At 30.7% G+C, this 24455-nt stretch overlaps 1 protein-coding gene and 1 long non-coding RNA gene across 3 annotated transcripts in view; one reads left to right on the top strand and one right to left on the bottom strand.

Moving 5' to 3' along the window:
• Positions 1-24455, top strand: part of LOC142331231 (uncharacterized) — a 447558-nt gene that overhangs the window by 317758 nt on the left and 105345 nt on the right. The gene's annotated exons all lie outside the window — the stretch shown is intronic.
• Positions 12512-23458, bottom strand: LOC142331583 (uncharacterized). The gene is made up of 3 exons (XR_012758050.1): positions 23435-23458; positions 19222-19309; positions 12512-12639 (listed from the first exon to the last, which is right to left on the bottom strand). It is a non-coding gene; the product is annotated as an uncharacterized LOC142331583 (long non-coding RNA).

Below are 24455 nucleotides of genomic sequence, written 5' to 3'. Positions count from 1 at the left end.
CTCTCACCCGAGGCTCGGTGACATTTATTTTAATTTGTTTCCTTTTTTGGGTAGACTCTTCTTCGATCTGGCAAATATTGTTGTTGAATTCTTCTTCGATTTCGGCTTCATCTGGAATGTAATCCGGGTCTTCGTCACTGTCATCAGGATCCTTTAATTCCTCCACTTCTACGTTGTCTTCCACTTCATCTTCATCAAAGTCGGACATTTCATTTATCATCCTCAATATTTCATCGGGATCTGTGTAGATTTTCGACATTTTTGGAGCTGAAAAGATAATAAAGAAAATAATTAACCTATATTACCAATAATACGTAAAATTTACGTCAAAAATAGTAGGACTTATTGCCAATTATACGTAAAAAATATGTATAATAAATGGGCATTAATACCAACTATACGTAAAAGACACGTACAATAACTGGACACTAATACCAACTATACGTAAAATTTACGTACCTAGTTTTTGAATATTCTATCTGACGAATACGGACGAGGTAGAAACAATGTGGCGACTTCAGTAGCTGATGTTGTACTGGGCAGCGGAAGCACTGCTTGGAGGGTGGGGAGTTGTGGGAATCACAGAACTCACAATGGCGCCTTTATATCTTGACACACGTAAGAATTACGTACATTGGCGATCTAGTTAATGGTTTTAAAAACAGAACACCCGCATTCTGCAGGTAATTTGCAAATTAAACTTTAAGTTAAATTCTGATGAGTGTGGGTTTTATGTAGAAACAAATTGAAAATAAAAGAATATTTTGGTAGAAAAATACAGTAAACATATCATGGAGGTTAATAATTATTGAATTCAAATGAAAATTTACAGAAAGGAACGAAAACCAATTATTTTTTCAGACTAGTCATATACATTCACTCAACACACATAAAACTTATGGTTGGATTGATGAGTCTATTAATGGATACAAAAAAAACTGCATCCGAAGAATTGAGAATGATATTGGTGACAGACCATTAATGATGGACAGAAATTTAAAAATGCACTTTTGATTTTAAAACTGAACCAGAAGCAAGGAACACATCAGAAGAGATACAAAACAGTGGGTAAAAAAGTTAATATCAATCTTCCATCTCATTCAGTTATTGAAACACTTGTTATCACAGCGCAAAACTGCACAAGGTGTTGAATCGAAATTGCAGGAAACAAGAACTGATACAAGGAAACAGCTACAAACCAGAAATTTCCCTTGCTCAAAAGATATGTCAAAAAATTAAATGTATGAATTACTGTGATTAAATAAACCACGATATGAAAAATTCTGCTTCAATAAAATATTGGATGACATAATTTAAAAGAGAGTATAGAGGATCTGAAACATTGTATCCAACTAGATATTAATAAAATTCTGTGGTGATGCTGAAAGAATGATGAGTGAAGCAAGCAACAGACTTAATAGTGCATATAGCAGCAAAATAGTCACCTGAAAGATGTTATTTTTATGAAATTGACTGTTGCCTACACAATTAATATGTTTTTATGCATAATATTTCTTTATTTGTTTTTAAAATTAAACGAAAGCACGAATACATTGTTCATTATTTGCTTTTTTTAAGTCTTTGCCACATTATTAATAATAGCATTAATAAAAAGTCAGTTTATTTATGTTTTTATAAATAATTATACATAGCAGCAATTAAAAAGAAACATTCAATCTAATTAGTTCACATACATTTTACAATTTTTAATAATTAATATCAGAATGCAAAACAGTTTTTGGAGTGGGTGCAATCAAACTGTTATTGGAGTGGTGGGGGTTCATTAAACTTTATTCTCACTGCCCAGATTGTTACAGTTCTGTCATTTCTGTTTTTCTTTTCTTTTATTTATTTTTGCTTAACTTGTATAATTTATAAATATCTCTTGATGTTATAGTTCTTGCTTTTCTTTCTGATATTTCAAGTTTTTTGATTTTTCTCCTTTACTTTGTTCTTGATGTTATTTAACTCTTCCTGTTCCTAATTTTATTCCAGAACTTTTTTCTAGTGGAGTTTCTTTTCAATTTCTGTTTGTTTCTATATAGTTTTCACAGATTCCTTCTTAGAAGTCTTCATTGCAAGTAAATAGATTTATCTACCTGTAATCTTTGTTAGATTGAAACTCGTTAAAATTAGGTATGAAGCAAAATTTAAAAGATGTACTTCTACTGGAAATCCCAATAGAAATGATTGTAACACATGACATTACTATGTTATTGATCAAACATTGTTAAAAGAAAATTTTTTTGTTAAATGTTTTTATTTGATCTTTACACTGTAAAGATATAATATTAGACTCAAAATATAAAGAAGACATTATAAATATTGTCAGAAATATAAATATAGTAAGACAAAACTGAATTCATACATATACTCATATTATATATTTGAAGACTACAAGGGAGAAACAGTCCATTTTTTCAAAAATATAGATTTTAGCATTATCTTCAGGGTCCATAATATAGCAGGCTTTAGGATAGGCATACAAAGGGGAATAACAGTCAAGAGTCTACTGTAATAAAAAAGAATAACCCAGTGGGTTGGTCTAGTGGTGAACTTGACATCATAAATCAAATGATTTCAGTCAAGAATTTTAAGGTTTAAATTCTAGTAAAGACAGTTTTTTTTTTTGAGGGCGAAAAACATCTGCACGTTACATCGCCCAGATTTTTTTATGAAAAAAAATAAATAAAAGTAATTAAAACTAGTAGATAAAAGTAAAACTTAAAAACTAATATCACAGGTAAAAAATAAAAATAAAAGCAAATACAATTTAACAAAGTCCGAGATGGGTGTAAAAGGCCCATTCTCGGATAACAAAAGTACTAAAAGAATATAAAAAAAGCTAAAAAATAATAAAAACACTAACATAAAACTTAATACTAGGTTAAAAACTAAAATAGTAAAAATAAATAAAAGTTAAAACTAATACAAAATATATAATAAAAAATTAAAACTAAATTAAAAAACAAAAATTAAAAAAGGGAAATAAAACTTAAAACTATTATGTTTAAAAACTTACAACTAATATCACAGACAAAAGTTTTAAAACATAAAAGCAAATAAATAATAAAACAAAAAAAAATATATATAAAATTTGACAAATTCCGATAGGGAGTGTAAAAGGCTCCCTACTCGGATAACAAAAGCAAAACACAGAACCATAGAAATTAAATTTTTTGTGTTAACCCTACGCAACGCAAAAACAGAAACATCTGGTTTAAAACTTCATTATCATTGCACAAGACACCACGGATGTTTCTGGGTAGTTTAAATTTATGATGCAATGCCGCATATCATATGCAGTCCACGAGTATGTAGCAGTTGCATCGTGCGCATAGGGATGCGTGTCCTCTTGTCATCTGGTACTCGTGTGTCCTATCCGCAATCGACAGAGGACTACTTTCTCACGTCGAGATTTTCTACATGAAGAGTCCCATGGTAACACAGAATCTTTAATCTGCCGGAGTTTATTATCTACAGTAGGCATCCAGTCACCTTGCTACCTTCATCTTAAAAGATTGTTTTACATAATTAGTAAAATCAAAAGTAGCAACATGGGTGGTGAAAGGAGGTTGATTGCATGCATCTTTGGCAGCGGAATCTGCATGTTCATTACCTGGAATCCCTACATGGCTAGGGACCCAGCAAAAACTTACTTCTGAGTTGCGATTATTTAACTCAGCGATTGCATTGTAAATTTCAATGACGATAGGATGTTTGGAATAAAAGTTTTTTAAGGCTTGGAGGGGACTACACGAGTCACTGCAAATAAGGATTTTTCTAAATGTAGGGTTAATGATATTTAGAGCCTTATTTATAGCGTATAGTTCAGCGGTAAACACACTTGTAATAACGGGCAGACCAAACATATAAGTTCTTTCATTAACAACAAATGCACAACCAACGGTTTCATCTTCATTGAGATGCTAATGAAGCATTTCAATGAAGAAATGCTTCACTAGTTTTAAGAATGAACATCTTCAGAAGAGATAGTACTGACCACTGAAGCATATCCCATCATTAACAAAGAAAAGCTTGAAACTGAACTAAAAGTATTCTATTGTAGGTCTGATATTCATGAATACTACAAATTAATTGAGCTGCTGAAATTTATCTTGGAAAATTATCCAGATGATGTTCTTTGTGGAATTACAAAACTGATAAAAATCCTCTTGACAGTTCCATTCCTATGACTACATCAGAGGCAGAACTTTGCTTTTCAATACTGAAAAGAATAAAAACTTTTCTAAGAAGCACTATGAATTCGAAAGACTAAATGCACTTGCAGTGTTTTCAATGGAGAAAAATTTCCTCAGTTGTCTTCCAGAAATCAAGGAGAAAATTATTGATCTTTTCATACAAATTAAAACAAGAAGAATAGATTTCATTTTTAAATAAATAGATCAAGCTTGAACTGTAACAATTTAGGTTAAGTAAGTAAAAAATATTTGATTTTGTTCTTTTAGGATTTTATCAAGTTTCTGAATAAATTTTTGTTTTATACATTTTTGTTTCCTTTTAGATAATTTTAGAACAAAGGCTAAAACTTTTCTGGAGCAGCACCCCTATTAATTTTAGCTACAAGCCGCCACTGTTTTTAAAATAACATCATAGTTAAGACCTTGTTTTACAATGAATTGTTGATCGTTAACACAGGACAGAAATTTCATACCTTTAAAAGCAAACCGTTGATAAAGTTGAACTGCTCCTTCTTTCATCTATTCATAATCAATTTGACAGTAAAAAGTCTTAAAAGCAATTTTTTGTTGTGTCCAATGTAAAATATATGTCATAGTGATTAAATAAAATTTTTCAGTATTCATTCATTTTTCTTTTGTCTCATCGTTTGACTGGTTTATACACTTGTAACATAATTTCCTACCTAAACCATACTTACACACTTGACATGTATACTAATCTTTGTTATTTGTGATAACAGCATCATTATTTATGAGCCTTATCTGTGTTAAAGATTACATTTGCACTACTGATTATTTTTACAGAAGAAATTGTTCCAACATTTTCCTGGAAGAATCAAAGAAAACTTTGGGAAAACTTTGATCTAAGTAACTTCACAAAATGCAAAATTAATTAACAAAAATGAAGGAGATATTGTACTTCTATTTTAATAAATGCATTAATGTAGAAGTATAATAATTATTTAGTGAAACAATATAATACAACTAAGTGAGAATTATTAACAAAATTTAAATTTATACAAAATTAAATTAATTTTTTTATTTCATTGGTTATAATTGTATAAATAAAAAACATTGTCTGATTACATATTTAAAAAATGTGCACATTTAAAAACCATTTGAAGGCATTTATTGACAAATATTTGAGTACAATGTAAAAACTTTTTAACAAGTAAGAAAATTAAGGTTTATTTATTTATTTTTAAATTTTATCAAGTATGATATGATTATCATAAAATCTGATAACTTGATGGCAAGGGAGTCAACCTCTTCACAGATCGTCTAATACAGGCAGTACTCAGGTAACAAGGGTTGTACAACTACCTAGAAAAGAAATGAAAAAATATTTTAATCTAAAGCTTATTTTAAACAGCTTGATCCTGTTCTCTTGAAGAATAGTATTAAGTGAAAATGAGAGTTAAAAACAAACTAACAAAATTCAGTTTGAAACATACATATGGAGTAATAATTCAGCTTGGTGTGTTGTATTGTTTGTAACATAATATAGATTACAAATGTGTAAACAAACAAACATCTTTTAATTATTTTAAATATGTATAGGCCTATAAAGTAAAAATAATTTCTATTATATAAAAATATTATCAATACTACTTTTATTTAGCAAAAAATAAAAATAGAATTTTCACAATTTATTTAACTTAACATTTAAGTAATGAATTATAAGATTAAACTATTATGTAATTCATTAAAAATAATAAAAAAAGACAAACTGATTTTTGTAAGGGTGATAATTTTTATTAATTTACTATTATTATCTATTTTTATCATTTTTATTACCTTTAATAGACGAAATAAAAACAGGAAAAAAATAATCAGCTGCATTATGGTGCGCAAAAGTACTGCTGGGTTAATTCTCTGCAATAAATCAATTATTTGTCAATGGATTTTTACAAATGAGGTGTACTTTTTTTAAAATGAAATGCTTAATAAATTTTGTAATAGACAAAAATCTGATCAAAGATCGCAGTAATTACAAAGATATTGAAGATTTAAAAAATCAGGATGGCCACCATTTTGAAATTTTTAAGGTGACGTTATAAAAATGTTTTATTTTGTAGAATAAGACACTAGTGTTAAATCTGCCAAATTTAATTAAAGTAGGTATACCCGTTCAAGAAATCATTTTTTTGTTGAAAATAACAAAATGGCATCCAGATGAAAAACAAAGCAAAATAGGACTTTTAGAATATGAACTTTTATGCTCATTTTGGTGTTCTGAATCAGTATTTGAAGTTCGGCAAATACATTCTAGGACATTGTTATTCTCCTCTATTGACAAATCTTGAAATATATCAAGATCCACAATTTGAAACACCTGAACTACAACAAACAGACCAAAAAAAAGTGTATAATGCTGGCATATGTTTTCTTTCTGTTTAGCCTTCGGAACCACCATAAGGTATTGTCATAGACTAAACGGGCACACAGTTAAAATGTAATATGCTTTTTGACCACATCATAAATAATGTATTTGTTACTCAAAAAAAAAAACTGCCACCAGTAACTTCAGCAGTGTAAAAACCTGCTATCACCAGTCATTAATGAAAACTGTTCACAGTTTCATCACTGAAAACATTTTTTTATAGGTAAAAAGCTTTCATAATACTTTTAATTTGGTTCAGTTTGCTGGAAAAATGACCACCTTCTAAAACTGTTATCACTAACCACCATAAAAAAAAGTTGTGAGAAGTATGTGATTAAAAGATGAATAATATTTTCCCTAGAATAATCAACAATATTTTTTTCCTACAAACAGATTATGCTTTTAAATTCATTATAAACCCATTTTACTGGGTTATGGTTAGTACCAATATGAACTGATAACTGGTAGAATAACATAATGCATTGTGATACTTTAAAACTATTAAAAATAACAACAACTCGCTTTCAAATTAACGGCCAAAGGGCCATTTAGAGCTTACTTAGTGCCAATTTCCACTAGGTTACAACTGAAATCCATTAATACTGGCAATTATTTTCTAAAGAGCTTCTGGAGGGATATATTTCATTAAGGTGACCAAGTTTTGAACCCAATGTTTCGTTAATGAACCCGTCATTTCATTATTGGTTTTTAATAATTTAAATTGTTTACTACAGCAATTATTCCATGAAGCAGCAGGATCCTTGTTCAAAGGCAAGTAAATAAACATTACTTTTCTTAATTTGAAAGCTAATGTTACCCATGTATTTGATGATTTAAAATTGTGGTCCTCACATTTGATATGCTTGAGTCTGGACAAGCCTAATTGCAATTTTTTAAGTAGGCTATTGCCAGTTATAATGCACTATTACATCAGCCAAAAAAAATTTAAAAAAAAACTTGTTTATATAAAGTATTTATAATGAATGCATTGTTTCTGAAATGCATATTCTTATCGTAACAAAAAAGTTTCTCTTCATATGACTACTATGATTTCATTATTATAAACAAGATGCAGTTGCATTGTTTTACTTACACACATTGTTTTACAATATATACATTGTATTAACAATAAATAATCGATAAAAAAATAATGTGAAAAACTTGAACTAATAGTCTGTTTTTATTAATAAAATGCAGTTCAGAAACAATAAAACAAAATATTATATTTTCATGTGAACAAATATAAGCATTCAATTTTCTATTATCTTTCCTAGATACTCCAACCTTTATTTCAAAATGAACTTTCTGATCTTCACAATAATTTATAGTATTTGTTTGGACACTGTAAGTAAAATAATTTATGACTTGTAATTATATATGACACTTGTAATAAATATAGTATAGTCTTCCTTTTAAATATACAGAGTGTTTCTAAAATGCTGGGCTGGCTATACTTTTTCGAATTGTAAAATTAAACAATCCTTAGGAAAAATGGCAATTTCTCCTTCGTTCTGCCACTGAATGCAATTTTGTATTTTTTTTTGTATAGAAATGTATATCTCTAGTTCAGATAGACGAATCACATTAATATTTGATAAGCGTCTTGGTAATAAAGTTTTAAAATTAGCAACAAATCAGGATTTAAATAGCTCAAATTACAAAATGGTGGCCATGTTTATTTTTCAATCTGTTATATCTCTAAATATTAGTTTTATCAAAATTTATGTTATTTTCTAATTGCATCTTTTATTTTGAACAAAATTATATTTTATTTTTTTTAAATCTACTAACAAATAGCCAAGTTATGGCAGAAAATTGATGTTATAATTTTGTGTGTGTTTTCATGTCCTCCACTTTACATTCAATTTGATTAAATACTAATTGTTTTTATTTATTGTTAATTCTAGTATTGTAAATTAGTATCAAATTATTAATAATTTTCTCAAAATAAAATTTAATATTACATAATAATAAAACAATTGATATTAATTTTTCACTTTTGAATAATTTTACACAGTGACTATAATTGGTAACAATATAAAAGTGAAGCTTCTTTCAACAGGAATGGTCTTCAAAATTATCACAACCAGCGTATCTGAAGCGACGAGAATCCTCATGGTATCTTCCAAAGTAGCCATCAACAAAGGTTTTCCCGGAACATATGGGCAGGTATTTTTAATGACTATATTTTGGGCCCCATCATTCTACCAAATCATTTAAATGGAGAAAATTATCTTGCTCATTTGACTGAAAATCTTTCACATTTTTTGAAAGACCTACCTCTACAATTAAGAGAGAATATGTAGTTTCATGTCTGTTGAGCTCTAGCACATTTCAGTCAGTCGGTATCAGATTTCCTGCATGAAACTTTCTATGAAAAATGGATTGACCGCGAAGGACCAGTGCCTGATCACCTGATAAACACTCTTGACTTCTACCTGTGGGGCCATTTGAAACATATTGTTTATTCAACTCCAATACTCAGCATTGAGGATCTTCAACAAAGAATCCAAAATGGATTTCAAGAAATTAGGAATACTCATGGAATTTTTGAACGGTTAAGACAATCTCTCTGAAAAAGACTGTAGACTTGTGTAATTTCTAATGGTGGACACTTTGAACATCTCTTATAGCTTTTAACAACTGTTAACTGTTTATTTTAAAAAAAAGTGTACCTAATGTTCTACAATTAATGTAAGATTATCACAGGTAGTTGTTTTATTTTTTTAATTATTAGGTCTATTATTGTGAGAAAATTATGACTTAAATTGATACTAATTTACAATACTAGAATTAACAATAAATAAAAACAATTAATATTTAATGGAATTGATTGTAAAGTGGAGGACATGAAAACAGATGCAAAATTACATAAATTTTTTGCAATAATTCAGCTATTTGTTAACCAATTTTCAATTATTTTTGCAAGTAGAATTTGAAAATGTATAGCCAGTCCACCATTTTAGAAACACTGTATATAGAAAAAGAGTGAGTGAGCAAGTTAAAGAAACAGTTTACCTTTCATTATGTTCTCTTTTATCTATTATTAAATTAACATTTCTATTACTATAATTTTGTAAATAAATTAAAAATGAGTTTAAATGAGTTATAAAAGCTCACTTAAACTAATAAGAATTTTTGATAAAAAAAAAGTATCATTACATAAACATTTTTACTACTTTACAAATTCTAAAAAGTGTTAACTTACTTGCAAATTTTGTGGAAATTATTTTTCCAAAACATCTTCAAAGATGAAAATGTGATTCTACTGTATTTTTAATAATACTTGTTTAAAAACGTTAGAAACCCCTTAAGGATGTGGGTAAATAATGTATTCAATCAATGCTGTATTTGCTTATTTAATATATTTGTCAAATTTATAATTGTAAAATTTAATGTTGCATTGAGATCTCAGTTTTTGTACTATATATAAAATGTGTATGTTGTTAATGCCTTCATGCGAGTTCTGTTTCTATGAGGTTATTTATAAATGTTGCTTTTATTGTGTTAGTAACTTATGAGTTGCATCTGTAGGTAAATATGCATTCAGTCAGCCTGATGTATTTAATGCAAAACCCCCAAGGTTGTTGTTTGTCAGCAAGTATTTTTTTTTTTTTTAATTGCTATATAACCTGTAATTTGTTAATAACATCTAAAGTGATACATTTACACTCAGTGGTGGCTCGCATATAGGCTCTGTGGAACTGCAGCACTCCCTATTTCCACTTGTTATTATCTATAACATTTAATATAATGAGTCCTTTTTTCTTTAATTCTTTCTTTATACTTTAACAATATATAATCCTTAGCTTAATTTTAATAGCCATCCCCCAGTTTATGAAAAAGATACAGAAATCTTTATATGGAACTATGCGCTTCACAGTTCCAGCAGCATGGTATTTGGCTGTTGTGCACATGCGCACATTGGAAGTTGCACGCGAGGCTGCGAGGGAGAGAGAGCACTTTTGCTCCTGCAGTGCTGATCCTGGCGTGCTGGTGGAAGGTAGTTTTTTTTACTCCGCGTGTATATGGAACGTTCCTTGTTCTTCCCTTTTCTATCTTAATGGGTAGGAGGAATATGAAAGTGGTTTAGTTGTTTTTCAGTAGTGATCAGAATATGGTGGAAAGCAAGGGCTCTTTGATTGCCAAATCTGTCCAAAAACAAGCTGGAAAGAGAAGATAATTAGTAAAAACTAATTATGTAATTGTTTCTGTGTACATAGAAATTTAAATTAAGCACCACTGGATTATAATCCATAAAATGGACTAAAATCCACAAAATGTCCGCTTAAAAGCACTATAGTGCTTTTAAGCGGACATTTTATTATTACCTAATAATACTAAAAAAATATTATCTGTATTGACATTTTATTATTTATTCGGTTAACCGAATATGGATTTTAAGTGGGCTTAAAAACTGTGTACCATATTCTTGAATGTGATAAAGTGTAGAATTAGATTATTATGCTGCTTCCAGTTATTCTATTTGATTCTTTTTTTTTTTGGTACTTTTATTTTAAAAAATTTTCTGGAGCAGCACCCCCACTAATTTTGGCTATGAGCCGCCTCTGCTTATGTTCTTTCCTGACAATGTTGACAGTGTAGAGTGAATGATAGTAAACATTATCTATTTTTACAAAATTGCCAAGATTTTTAGGAAAGAGGATTCCATTTCATTTTTTAACAAACAAAATTCATAAGGTCATACAGAAAACTGACACAATTCACCAACCCAAGATTATACAACTGAATTCAATTACTGTGATTGCACTAACACCATAATAGATGTAATTACACGACATGGATAAAATACCATCCCATCTTTTGTCTTTACTGTACGAAAATCTTTTATTCGAAGTTCATTGCTTTTCATATTAAGATTAACCTGTGGTGAAACATCATCATTCAATAAGATCTCAGATTCCTTTAAAAAAAAAAGATAAAGAACACAAATTACAAACTAATTAATTTCCAATAAATGTTTTTTTTTATTTTATTCTGACTGGAACTTAGTAATAATACCACTTATATACAAATCACATATCCTAAAAATAAATATTTTTGGTAGTAAATACCATTAAAATCTATCTTGCTAAAAATTTTAGAAAAATCCAAATATTATGACAAAATTAGGGCAAAAAAGAACAAAACTGATTTAATTTTATTTTTATATGAATTTACTATTAATAGAATATTACAATTGTTATTTATATATATATATATATATTATACACTTTATTTTCTCAAAGTGTATGTTGCAAAAAATAACAAAATAGCAAACACATTAATCACAAATTTAATTCTGAGAAAATTAATTTTATAAGTCAATTTAAAACAAATATGGCGGTTGTTCAGGAAGGTTTTGAAGAATTTTTTTTAACTTTCAACTTAATTCTCTTGCAATTTGATTCATTTACTCAGATTTTCCAAATTTTTTTATATTATCAGTATGATGTGATTTGTCCAACTCTGCGAGATGAGCAGTTCTCTCCTCACGTTTGCATCATAAGAAATAAATCTTTGTCCAATGAGCCATTTCTTTAGATTTGAAAGGAAGAAGTAATTAATTGAAGCCAAGTCAGGTGAATACAGCACATGCTTCCAGATGTCATTGTCAAAGTGTAAATTATCATTGAGTTTTGCAACTACTATCAGAGCTATGTGTACCGGCAAATTATTGTGGTAAAAGAACAGTATCTTTTTGGCCAATGTGGCAGTACATATCAATCAGTCTAGTAAAACATCAGAACTGTAATGATCCTCGTACTTGAAAGTTCATGTATTACTAAAAAATAAACCAAACATGGTAAAAAAAATGCAATGATGTCAAATTAAAAAATCAATATTAAGTGCATACATAGAGTTTCATTCATATAATTACTCCACTAAATACACTCTGAAAGGGCGAGTAAAACTAACTTACTGCTTCATTTTTGATTTTATGATCTTCTAATTTAATTAGGTTGGTCCCTTCAGTCACAAGAGGATCTGTCCATCAAAATTATCACACCCATTACTAAGCGGCTCCTCTTTCACTTGCAAAGATTCACTTTCCTGAAACACAAAATCAATAATTTAATGTTATAGTTCAATGGCTGATGATCTTACCATGACACAAACATTCACCCAGGCATGAACAACACATGAGAACAGTATATGTAAAAGAATCGGTTTTTGATAATCAGTCCTTTAAAACTGAGCAGATATACAGATATTTCCCGTAACACACAAATAGCATTGAAAATCATGAATCCAATATTACAATAGCTTAGTACGCTAGACAGCAAAACCTCCTGGTGCTTTCTGGTGCGATAAGTCACGTGGCTACACCAGGTTGCAGACCATGTGACAGAAATTAGTTCTATGTAAGTGAAATCCGCTAGCACTGTCAAATCTCTGACTAGGTATCTGGTGCGTTAAGGCTCGGGGCTACACAATCTACCGACCAAACAAGTGAAATTTGTATTTTTTATATTGTGAAATTACAATAGTTTTGTTATTATCGACTGTCGACGCTACCACTGCTACTTCTCTGACTAGGTACATGGTGCGTTAAGTCTTGCGGCTACACCAGTCTGCCGACCGTACAAGTAAAATGTGACCTACGGATGTTCTGAAATTGCAACACTGTAGTTAGGGCCGACTTCCGACGCTTGAACTGCTACACTTTGACTAGGTTCCTACTGCGTTAAGTCTTGCGGCTAACCCAGTCTTCCATAGAATAGAAATTTGTTCCATGTAATATATGAAATTACCATACTTTTGTTAGGACCGACTATCGACGCTAGTACTGCTAGACCTCTGATTATGTACCAGCGTTAAGTCTCGCAACTACAACAGACTGCCGACCATACAAGTGAAATACGTTCCATGTACGTTGTGAAATTACAATACTTTAGTTAGTCCCGACTGTCGACGCTACCACTGCTACACCTGTGACTAGATACCTTGTGCGTTAAGTCTCGCGGCTACACCAGTCAGCCGACAATACAGGTGAAATGTGACCTATGTAAGTTGTGAAATTACCATACATAGGTTAGTTCCGACAGTCGGCACTAGTATTACTACTCATTTCACTAGGTGCCTGAAGCGTTAAACCACGCAGCTACACCAGTCTGCCGACCGTAGAAGTGAAATTTGTTCTTTGTAGGCTCTATAATTACAATAGGTTAGTTCCGCCCGACTGTTGGAGCAAGCACAGCAAAATATCTGACGAGGTTCTAGGTGTGTTGAGTCACGCGGCTACACCAGTTATCCGACCAGCCCCCTTATTATTATTTTATCATCTTCATCAGCCCCCTTATCACCCACCCCTTTCCGGAAGAAAATCCAAGCTACGTCAGGTATATTTGGAGAGCCAAAGAACTGGAGTTCTATATAGATTTTAAAAAACCTGCATTACGATAGTTTTTTTATTTTTTTCGCCATGTTGAATCAAACGTAATTTTTTTTAAAAATACGAATATGGATATAATACACCAAATTTCCATTTAAAATTTTCCAAGAAAAACGATGGTGTAACCGGTTTTTCTATTAAATCCTTCATTATAGAGTTATAAGCATTCAAAGTTGCCAGATGAAAAAATCGTGTTAACAATAAATCAACGTAAAAGGAGCTGCTTGAACAATTTTAATGTATTTTACCGCTATAATAACAAATTTCCTGCTTATAACCTACATCTAGTGCAACAAGCTTGCGAAGATGGTTTTAACCATCGACAATTTCGTACTATGATATTGTAATACATAATAAGAAATTAGACTTAGAACAAAATATGATCTAATTCGATCATATTTTTCGATACATCGACTAAAACATGTTAAAACGGCCATCTGAATAAGTAAAATTATCGATGTCGCAGCATTAATAATGGCAGATAGATGTTAGAAAATCATTTAGCACTAAATTTCTTGAAATAATTTTCATCCATTTACCACACCGGGTTAGACTAGTGGTTAAATCGTCATTGAAAATCAACCGATTTCAAAATCGAGAGTTCTTAGGTTTATAACTTAGTAAAGGCACTTACTTTTATACGGATTTGAATACAAGATCATAGTTACTGATATTTTTGAGTGGTTGGGATTCAATTAACTACACATTTCAGGAATGGTTAACCTGAGACCTGCACAAGATTATATACTTCATTAAGTATTATAATACATTATGGTGGTTTTAATTCGATAAAATTTATTGAAACATAGACTTTTATGTAGAAGCGGCCCAATCTGAATAAGCAAAACTATCGATAATGGAGCGATATTAATCGCATATAGATTTGAGAAAATCCTTTACCAATAAATTTGTTGAACTAATTTTTATATGATCCATAAAAGGTTTTTGGAGCAGCACCACCGCTAGTTTTATCTACAAGTAATGATTGGTTTTTTCTATTCTCATGAAGGAAATGAGATCTTTTGTGTAATTCAACAGAAATATAAGAACACGAAAGATATTTTATAATATTGTTTTAAACTAATCGTAAATGATATAGCGGAACCAGAATAGGAGATCCTAATCTAATTGGGAGTAAATAATATCGAGTGTTCGAGTTTCGACAAGCATAGAAAGAGAAGAGAGAGAGAGAGAGAGAGAGAGAGAGAGAGAGAGAGAGAGAGAGAGAAAGGGTGAGAGAGAAATACACACACGCAGAGAGAGAGGGAGAGTGAGAAGAGAGACATACACAAACACAAAGAGAGAGAGAGAGAGAGTGTGAGAGAGAGAGCGACACACGCAGAGATAGGGAGAGAGAGAAACATACACACTCACACTGAGAGCGAGAGAGTGTTTGAGGCAGCGACACACACACACACACACACACACACACACACACACACACACACACACACACACACACACACACACACACACAGTTAGGGAGAGAGAGAGATACACAAACACAAGAAGCCAGAGAGAGACAGAATGAGGGAATGAGAGGAAACATACACACACACAGACTAGAGACACACACACACACACACACAGAGAGAGAGAGAGAGAGATACATACACAAACACAGAGAGAGAGAGAGGGAGAGTGAGAGACACAGACACACACACACACAGTTAGGTAGGGAGAGAGAGACATACATAAACACAAGAAGCGAGAGAGTGAGACAGTAAGAGACATAAAAAGAGACATACACAAACACACACACACACACACACACAGATATACGCAAACACAGAAAGCGTGAGAGACAGAGACAGACACACAGTGAGAGAGTGTGTGAGAGAGAGCGACACACACACAGATAGGGAGAGAGAGACAGTGACATACACACAGATAGGGAGAGAGAGACACACACACAGACTAGAGAGACACACAGAGTGAGAGAGAAATAGGGAGACAACCACACACACACTAAGTCAGTCAGAAACAAAAACATACAACTTCCCTTTACTAAGTACATATATATATATATATATTTAGATACAAAGTAGTAATTCAAATAAAAAGACAAAAATTCAAAAACAAAATCAATTTATAAAAGTAAAAAAATAATGATAATTCAAAGTGTATAAAATTAAAATTAAAGTAACAATAAAGTTATTATAAATTCTGTTTCATAGCAACAGTTCAAAACGTGTAACTAAAATAAAATTCACATTTACTTTATTAGCCTGAAGAAGCACATACGACATCCTCGAGGCTTATTACTGGGTGGTTGTGTCATGAAACCATGGCACGCCAATGGGGGGCTGGGCACCAGTTGAGACACTGGGCTCATTGAGCCTTTGGGTGACACACAGCATGTTTCCAGTTTTTGGCAAGGTGTTGGTTGCCAGCGGGCGACTAGTGATAGTTAGAAAGCCGTAGTACCCTTAACACACGCCCCCCCCCCCCCAACGTAAAACAAGGAAGACACAGACGAGGACGAACTGCGGCTTTTTTTTACTTCCTCGCTATCATCCAAAGGGAAACAACTTCTTGTCAGGATCTGGTTTCATGCTGTTTGTCAACGGGTGACAAGCCTAAGATAATATGTTTAAAATGATTTGTGAAAAATATCGAACCCTTTTCAGGAATTAAAACCAAGATCGTCTGATTTAGAAACAACTATATTAATTTTATATGAACATTTCAAGTTGTAGAATCAGTTTCCATATTTGTTTTCCTACCTTCTGAATCATCCTGTATTTATAGATAAATATGGGGCGGTAGATTTCTATTAATGAATAATATTTTAAGTATAAAAAAGTATTTATAGTTACCCCTAGTACCACCACCCACGCGTGTATAAAGAACGGTATGGGCGCGCAGTTTAGTCTAAAATCATTGAATTAAATTTTTAAATAAATATTTTATATAAATGAAATTATAAATATTTTAAATTAAGTTGTGTGCGTAAGACGTACATCAGAAAAAATTCGCGTTACTAGAAAATCCTACAACTGTGTTGTCAGCGTTCATTTTGTGGTAGGAGTTCAATTGTCATTAAAGTAGATGATATATTTCAATTTCCTGTTTATTACATCGTAGGGTGTAATACAATTTATGCTAATTACAATCAAGAAAGGAATATTTTAACAAAAATACCAAGAACGGAAGCGGAAATTACAAAAGTGAATTTAAAGTTCAGCTTTTTATTTAATGAATTTATTGCACTGTAAAAGTTCTAATACTTATGAATAAATTCATTTATAAAATTTATATAGACCTTTATTTTAATTTGTACCCCCAATTATACGATTATATACAAAATAAATTGATCATTGGGGGGGGGGGGGGTTTCGAATCATATTATTAATTTTATGGTCTTTCTAAATCCATTAAAGTATATTTATGATTTATTGCATTTTGTTTAAATATTATTTTTGTTCACCGAAAAGTAAATGCCTTTATGATATGATAAAATAATTTGAAATGAAAAAAAGAGGTTTTATTTCAATTTTCTCAAAATTTAAGGGAACCGAGAGAAAGAATGAAACAGTCACACACACATGCACGGAGAGAGAAAGAGATAGACTGTGTGTGTGCGCGCGCACAAACACTAATACAGATACGCCTATTAAATTACATATACACATTTAAAAAAAATTAAAAGTACATCAATTTTATTTTATTAATAATTCATTGCGAACATCATTTAATGTACCAGTTATAAACGTATCTCGTTTTTCTTTTGCTAATTCACTACCGCAATATAATTCATAGCCTTTACTAAGGCTATTTAAGGAACTGTAATTTCTCCAGTCATTTTCACCAGCATTATTTGATTTAAGTAAAGCTCTTTGATAACTAGTAACACCGCTAACAGATACATGCATCGACATAGTATCCATAAATCTTAAACCGGTTTTTTCTAACCAGTATTGTTCTTTAACTCTTGCACGATCAAATGAAACATTATGGCCAACAACAATACGTGGAATTTTTAAAAAATTATTTAACTTATAACCAGGTTCTTTCTCATTCGATTCTAATGGAATAAGTCGATCTGTTGCATAATTTCTATTAATCGTAGTTTTCTTATTGTCATGAACTAGATCAGGAGAAACCCATCCATACCATGCCTCATTACTAACAGCAGTACCTAATGTTGGCATATCACCTTCACTCAGACAAACTTCAACGTCTAAAACCAGAGCATCTTCTTTTGGAAATGCAACCTTTTCATAACCATTTTTTGTATACCTAACCCAACCAGGTTCAAATAACCATGTTTTAGGAATTTCTGGTACATTGTTGATTAACTTTTCCAATAATTTTCTATACGGTCCAGATTGTTTTTCACCAATATTCCAAAAATGTTCTGTAATATTTTTTCCATCAAATTTTGGTAAATTTAATTCTATATCAGATACTTCTTCTTGTTTATTTAATAAATTATGTTTCTTTAAATCTTGTATATATTTATCAATTACTTCTTGACTTACATTTGTTGTACTGATACTAGTATTTGAATTTTTGAAAAGCTGATTAAAAAGATTTTTTGATATCATTTGTATATTAAATTCATTGTATCTAACACTTTTATTATTTTCAATATTTGATATACTTTTATTTATCGGTATATTAACTGATTTAGCCAATGGATTTTCATTAACTTTATCACAATTAATCAAAACAGCGTTTATAATATTACCTTCATTAACATTAGATAATTTATGTGTATCACTCACAGAACTTTTTAATTTTTTACAACTAGAAACAACAATAGGTTCTGTAGATGTTGAGTCAACATTACGTAAAGCATGATGTATAGTAATAGATCTTTTTACTAGAAAACAATTCAAATACATTTTTCTTTTATTAATGTTCATAACTTTCCATAAAATAAATAACAAACATAGTAACAGATTTTTGTCAATATTTTAATAATCTGTTTAAATGACCAACTTTTGAATAAAGCATAAAGATTGTTCTTGAATGTTGATATAAATTTTTAAGTTTATGTTTTATATTTTATTTAATGAAGAAAAAACAGGCCATTTAATAACAAATGTCTGTACTGTAGAATATACAATACTCAGATATTTAATTTCTATATATAATGTTCATTTAAAATTTCATACAAATAATTTATAGAAGTTTTACTAACACACATAAATTAATATTAGCAACATATTATTGAGTTTTGTAAAAGATATATAAACTACCTTACAGAATACAACAGTATTAGGTAAACTTACTTTAAGAAAAATTAAAATGTGAAATAAAAACTATCTTCTTTATTAATAACTTCGTATTAAAGAAATTCTATGGTCTTTGTCCTTCTTCCTGAAACAAAAACAAAATTAATAAATAAAATACGGTTCTTTTCTAGTATATAAGCATCAATTAAATTTCTGCCTACTATAATATTTAAGTTATAATTCTTCAGAGGTATAGATTACTTTTTTAATCAAACACTATTTGGTTTCATCTTACAAGTAAATTCAACATAATGAATCCCTCAGGTCCATAATAAGACAACTACTTCTATGATAATTTCATAGTTCGTAACACCTGGAGCATCTCAGAGAGTAACAACAATCTGATAATTGAAGGTCTAAGTAAAAATAAAATTTTACAGTTGAGGCTATGTTTTACACAAATAATAATTATAGTAATAATTTATAAGATATTTTTTATCAGTTCTATAAAACTGGGTACTAATAATGTACTGCTTACCCTATCTAATTTATATCACTATTTTTTTTTTTTTTTTTTTTATGTTGTGTTGCAGAAATTTCATCATAAAATAAAATAATCTTGATTGATAACACTGTATAAAAAAAGCTGACCTACATTAAACTAATTGACAACAGATGTATTGAATAATAGTCACAGAAAACATTAGTTTTTGTTTTACCTAGTCCAACGACGTGTGTCAGTTTGATGCACAGGTATAATAAAGTGACTATGAGTATAAAAAAAATTAACAAACACATTTCTTCAGTTAACTTCTCAATTTTGGATCTATTTCACAAAACATGTTACAGTGGTAAACTGAGAAAGTTTGTATAAAATTATGCTGCTTCACTAAAAATAAACTAATAAAATTAGATTGGAGCTGAATGTACTGATAAAACTGGTTTCTGCGATCCCAAAAATTGTTCCATAAAATATCACAAGATGACAATTACATCATGTAAAAAATTTTAATTCTTCATCAAAATCTCTTTTATGTCTGTAGAGCTAACAAAGGTATTTAATTAATTTTTATGATCAACCAATGGGAATATGGTAGGTGGTGTTGATTCTTTATTGTATATCGTAAGGTCAAACATAAAATTTATAAGGTGATTCCCAATGGAGGATACAAACATGGATACCTTGGAAAAATATAAGGTCTGTCAACATTTATAAGGTGTAGTAGACGTCAGGTACAAATACCTGCAGGTGCAGTAAAACATGGATGGTCCTTAATTCTTCCTAAATTAGGATTTCCAAGTACTGCATCAAAAGCTGGGTGATTTGGCTGTCCTTTAAAATAAGATGCTAAAAGCTGATCCTTTCTAATCCAAAGTAATGGCTCAACGCAGTCAGCAAGTAAGCTTACAACAGGACTTAACCTAAAGGCACCTGTGACAAGTCCAAGGAAAGCATGATGTACAGCATCCAGCATTTTAAGCACGGTATGACGCGCTGAAGAGTAGACGACACAAACATAATCTAAATGAGAATGAACTAAGAAATAATAAAAACGTATTATACATGACCGATCGGCTCCCCAACTGGTGTTGCTAAGGACTCAAAGCATATCTAAAAGTTTGGAACATTTTGTTTTTAATTCTTTGATGTGTTTGGCCCACATAAGGCAGCAAAAAATAAACCTAAAAACCTGATATCAGGAGAGATAGCAATTGGCTCTCTGTTGAGAAAGACTTGCAGAATGGAAGGGTCCCCCCAGTCGAGAAAAAACTACACATTTTGCATTCTCAGGTGAAAAGGTGAAGCCGGTAACCCTGGACCAAACTTCAAGGCTATATATAGAGTTCTGTAATAATCTCTCTGCTGTGGCTGTTGAACAGGGCATAATATATACTCATATAGCAAAATCATCAACAAATAACGAACATATGGCGATGGCTGCACACATTTAATAATACTATTGACGGCTATAGAAAATAAGGAGGTACTTAATACACTTCCTTGGGGTATTCCATTCTCCGAGATGATGCTACCAGATAGAGAATCTCCAACATGAACACGGAAAGTTCGGTCTACAAGCAAGTATATTGCCCTTGTGTCCCCATTCTTTGAGGATGTTTAGGATGCCACGTCACCAGGCTGTGTCGTATGTCTTTCTGATACAAAGAAGATAGCGACGAGGCGATAGTGGAGTAGGAAGGCATTTTGAATGACTGTTTACAATGACACTAAATGGTCAATGGAAGATTGTCCTTGTTAGAAAACAAACTGTTCTGCAGATAAAAGGCCATGTCTCTCCAAGTACCATGTAAGTGCAATCCACAATTCTCTCTACTACTTTGCATAAAACCCTTGTCAAGGGGATAGGATGGTAGCTTGAGGGGTTTGCTTTGTCTTTACCACGTCTAAGTGGTACAAAATGGCTCCTGACAGGTACCAAAGACGGGTAGGAAGATTTATGCGGAGAATAAACCATTATAAATGTTCAATACATGTTGCAGCGCTGAATTTTTAGAAGGTGTGTTTGCAAGAATTTCCTTATGTGAAACTGATAGAAAATATGTTTGTACTCTTCACTCCCATCTACATCTTTTTTTTTTTTGTCTATTACTTCTCCTTGGGACCAGACCTGCACTGAATATAAACACAGCCCCAATGGAAAAATCAGGAGGGAATTAACCGCTGTACTTTCCCTGCAATTATCTATGTGCAAATAATCCTTACAAACATCTTTGAAACTAGATACCATGCCCATATGGTGATTTTTATCATAAATCACCTAAAATACTGGTCTTTTATTGTAGATAAAATCTTATTCACAAAAGCCTTTTTAGTATATTCATCTTCTTTACATATTTAAAACACTAACCCTTTAAGTTTATATCCTTAAGTTTTAGTATATAAACTAACCCTTTAGTTTATATCCTAAAAAAATGTTTTACCATTGAAATGAAAGACATTAAAACTGGAACAAGATAGTAGTAGCATTAAAAAAATTGACAGCTACTTTTAAGGATCAAAAACAAATTTCTAATTATTTTTAAATAAGATTTTATACTCAAATATAATTGAAATGTTAACATCCATCTGTTACACGATATTTGGTTAAATGTACTACTCCCACTTTCCATGATTTATATAGAGCCTTATCTCACTATTTATAGTTTTGCAATTATATATTTAAATTTAGCCAGTTGAATTAATGTCAAATTTTTTCTGGCATAATTGGTTTTCATTTAAGATATTTACAGTATACAATATGTAGTACTTAGAATTTGTGACATAAAAAACTACATAACTATTTAGACTATTTAAATTAAAAAATCAACATTCTCAGTATTGTAGATACAAAAGGAATACTATATAATTTCTATATAAATAATTTTACTAATATTATTAATGTTGTAAATACATAGTCATTTAAAAAATTTTATCATATAGTTTATTTTTAGGCTTAAATTTGTTTAATTACTAATTGTTTCCAAATTTGGGAACATATTATCTAATAATATGAACATATCTAACGTTTCACTGTTCCTGATTTTTTGAATTGCAGTAATCTAAAGTATGCATTAACTGACTGCAGTTAAATACACAATGGTACAATCGGATAAAGTCTTGATTAATAACATTTCACTTTCGATCATTTTATGACTTTGCTAATTCTGTAAGAAAAAAGTCTGCATAACCTATACATTTTATTCAACTGGGCAATAACCATAAAGTTACAGGCATCATATTGCACATTTGACTAAGATAATAAATGAACCACAAAATATTATTACAAAAACAGAGGTTTTTTAAAATTTAATTCCACGATTACATTTACACTATATAGCCTATGTAACATTTTAATTGCATATGTAAATTTCATTAGGTGTAACCAAAATAAAGTAGAACATTGGTATCCATGTTCAATTACTGGAAAATAAATACGACAGTCGACAAGTTTATAAACTTACAAAAAGTGTAAAAAAGGTAAAGATAATTTCAACTCAACAGTGAAATTCGTTTATTCCAAGGGAAGAAATTAAAGTGAAATAAAAAGTTTTTTTATCAATAATATCTTATGAGATGAACTAATAAAAATAATGTTAGCAGAATTGCCACTCGAGGAGAGATGGTTGGGTTAGAATCATAAATGTTAAACTTACAAAAACAAATAAAAGAACAACACGTACATTATCCTGTAACAATTCAAAGGATTTATAATGAGATAAAAAATCAAAGGAAATCATGTTAATACAAGAAAAATAAACAAAAACTTACACCAAAATAATCCACAACGCTTTGTAATTGTTCCTTACGAATCAGTTGAACCCTCAGTAATACGTTACTGAGTTCAATTTACTTTTATACATTTATACGATGAAAATAAAATCTTGCTTGCAGTCAGTCGCTGTGCAAGGCATTAATTACTCTTTTCTTGTAACATTAGGCTCATTTAGAAACCAAGTATTTTGCAATACAATGTGTTTAATTATTTTCATAAATAGCAAAAATTCTTTCCGCAATTAAAACTTAATAAATTATGTTTGATCTCAGATAATGATTTCTTTAAAAAATTTAGCGTACTTATAAATATTTCTTACTGTACACAGTGAAAAAATGAGTAATTTATACTTGTATTAATAGATTATTATTACACTGCCTCCATCAAGTGAGTTATAAAAAATTAATGACCACTAACCGTCCACCGGTGGTGGGCGAAGGGTGGGAAGAAAGTGGTCGGAGGATAGGTCAATGGTTGGCAGATTTTTTGGTGGTGGGTGGGTGGAAACCCAGAACAAATTTAAGATAATATTTAATGCACGTTTATGAAGAGAATAAAAAGCTCTAGTCAAGCTCGTGAAATAATAACGATTATTACGATTTAAGAAGCAAGAAGCTATGAAATTCGGAAAATTAGAAGATGACAAACATTTAATATGCATTTAATTATGGGAAGAAAGAATTACTGTAGCTGCGGTTGTAGAATTTCAAGGTCACAATTCAAAAACTCCGAAAAGAAAAACATAATCTTAAATCTAAATCGCGGTCATGCTCATTCTCTATTGATGAAATTGGACACAAATTTTGATGGCTACTGTTACCCACCTGCAACCAAACGGACAGATAAAGATTAGCAAGTAGGAGAAATATAATAAAGTAATCAGGGAATTGTTTAAATCGAGATGTCCGGCAAAACCGTTAAATATACCTTATTCGTTAACGACCAGCCCGCACACGCTAAAATATTTGTATAGACCACAATCTCCTGTGCCCATCACCAGCACGCCTAATGATGATG

Source organism: Lycorma delicatula, chromosome 10 (genome assembly GCF_047948215.1).
Source record: "Lycorma delicatula isolate Av1 chromosome 10, ASM4794821v1, whole genome shotgun sequence".
Classification (NCBI taxonomy): Eukaryota; Metazoa; Arthropoda; class Insecta; order Hemiptera; family Fulgoridae; genus Lycorma; species Lycorma delicatula.
The sequence above is the reverse complement of the archived record's forward strand: the minus strand, read 5'-3'. Positions and strand labels throughout refer to the sequence as shown.